The 2,476-nt window shown below is 60.3% G+C and overlaps 1 protein-coding gene across 1 annotated transcript in view; it reads left to right on the forward strand.

Moving 5' to 3' along the window:
* Positions 1 to 2,476, forward strand: part of LOC104500934 (regulator of G-protein signaling 3-like) — a gene marked incomplete at its 3' end in the record, with an annotated part of 26,160 nt that overhangs the window by 23,438 nt on the left and 246 nt on the right. The gene's annotated exons all lie outside the window — the stretch shown is intronic.

Here is a 2,476-nt window from a genome sequence, read left to right on the forward strand (position 1 = left end):
GGATTTGAGCAGTTCCTGCCGCTGGCTCCCTGCTTCGTGTGTCCTGTAGGCTCTGGGCTGCTTGGCCACGTGTAGCAGTGAGATTTGGAGGGACGGGGACAGGAGCTGCTGGTGGCGGAGGTTGCTGATGTCAACATTCATAGCTCAGCAGAGAGGAATTTGGAGTGGAACTTAATTCTGATGGTTTGGGGCTTTGCTGGGATCACTTGTTATTGCAGAAGGAATAAACGGAGGCCCCAGAGAAGCAGGGTCATTCCCAGGGCCGTTACCCTCCATCGTCACCTTTTGTGGCTGAGGGTTCATCTCTCTGGATGGTTCCTCGCATCAGCCTGGTTAAAGCTCCCGAGTGGAAGTCGCTGGGATGTGCTCGTCTTCTGCCACCCGCTTTTCACGGCAGCCTGGAGAGCTTTGGTCACGGTGCAGGGAGGAGCAGAGAGCCCGGCTGAGAAGGTGGGGTGTCTTTTGTACTGCTGACTGCTTGGGGAGCAGAAGCAGCGGAAGGGGACGGTGGACTCATGGTGTGCCGGCAGAAGGCTCAGATCCTGCCTCCAAACCCTCCCTCAAAGGGAAAAGCCCTGGCTGAGGGACTCCCGTCAGAGGCTTTGGCTTCACAAGGAAAATGCTCCCTGATGGTCCTGCTGGGGTTTAGGGGAGGGGTGCTGGGAGCGCTGGGGCATCGCCATGGAGAGTGGTGAATGGCTTTTCTGTGGCGCAGAGGTGAGGCACGTGCTCCTAGCCGGGCCTGTTCAGCACGTGCTTTCAGGGTCCAGCATCGCTCCCCTCCTGGAAGTGAAGATCCAGAGGGGCGGTGCTGGATGCTGGAGCCCTTTGGCTGGCAGCCCTGGGCCAGGCTGCTCCTGGACCCTCGCGTCGAGCAGAGTGAAGCTTACAAAAATGCACGAGGGCTCCTCATCCGAGAGGTCTGCAGCCACGCTGCCGGTGGTGCCAGGCTCCGGCAGCCGCTATGGCACGGTGTCCTGGTGTCCCCGAAGTGATGCTCCAGCCCATATCCTGCAGTCTGCACTGAAAGTGAAGCCGGCAGTGGAGGCAGGTCTCGATTCCCCGAAGGGCAGCTGGAGGAGGCACCAGCAAACGGCTCCGGGCTGTTGCACTTCATGGGTTTTGCGTTGCTCCTGGAGTGACTCGAGGCATCCGAGTCCCTCAGTGGGTCACAGCTCTTGTCTTGACATCTGGGCTGCTGCCTGCAGCAGGAGAATTGCTTTCCCCTGGGGACCGGGGTGTTTCCACCGCTGTCCAGAGCCTGTTCCCACCCTTAGCGCAGCCCAGGCTGTTGAAATGAAGCAGAGCTCGTGCTGACACTGCTTGGAAAAGGATCTGTGGCCGTGCCCGGGCTGCGGATCTGAGCTCATGGCAGAGATAATGTCATTAGAAGGTTATGAAAGCCGCAGCCCAGCATTGTTGCAAGCTGCCAAGGGCAAAGCTGGTGCAGGGCATGGTGGTGTGAAGGCGCGAGCTGGCTCCAGGAGATGGCTTCAGGGTTGTCCTGCTTCGGAGTTGGGGTGACCTTGTTCTGTGGCAGCTTTGTGTCCTCCTGTGAGGCTGACGTGTGTCAGGAGCTGGCTTCCCGTGGGGCTGGGGACACGCTGTCTTGTCAGCAGGATCAAAGACCAGGGCAAATCTTCAGGAATGCTTTTTTGTTGGGGATGGGGAAGGGCAGGCCTGCAGCAGCCGTACTGCTGGAGCAGGCAGGGTGTAACACATCCCCTGGGACAGCTGGTAGCAAGGTGAGGAGCCATAGTGGGGTACTCTGTGATGTGATGTGGATTGCAGCGTTGGGCACTGCATTGCTTCCAGCACCGTCTCCTTTCCCGAGGCTGTGGAAGTGCAAGTCCCTTAGCCAGGTCTCCCGAGTGGCTCCACGCTGGCGGGAGCCTGGGGAGTTCACCCTCCGCCTGACTGAGCAGGATGAGCTCTCCCCTCTCCCACTGCCCTGGGATTCGGCTCCATCTCCTTGGAGAGGCACCGACCCCAACGCTGGCACTGATGGAGCTGGCACAGAGCTACCAGCAGCACCGAGGGCTTGGGGCAAGAGGCTGGGAAGGAGCAAGGGCGTAGGAACAGGAGCTGCTCTGGTTAGTCCTCCTGTGAGCAAAGCGGCCACTGAGGTGAGGTGGGAAGGACCCGACCCCCGTGCCCAGGATGGCTGCATGGGCTCTGCGGGACCTCCACACCCCCCGGAAGGAATCGGGCTGCATGTGCCATGGCAGGTTGTGCAGAAGAACCTGCACGTGGCCTCCCAACGAAACAAACCTTTCTCCAAAAGGACAAACACGAAGGGGAACCCACGACAGCACAGCGAGCCCGTGCTCGGTTCCCTGCAGGGCAGCGCGTGGCCCCTGCAGATGCAGCCGCATCCCCCCACATCACAGCCTGGCACTGCGGGGTGACAACAACAAACACGCATTCAACGCTGTCCCTCCGCCAGTGCCTCTGCCAGGGCTCCGCTTGCAGGAAT

Source organism: Buceros rhinoceros, unplaced genomic scaffold (genome assembly GCF_000710305.1).
Source record: "Buceros rhinoceros silvestris isolate BGI_N320 unplaced genomic scaffold, ASM71030v1 scaffold23761, whole genome shotgun sequence".
NCBI lineage: Eukaryota > Metazoa > Chordata > Aves > Bucerotiformes > Bucerotidae > Buceros > Buceros rhinoceros.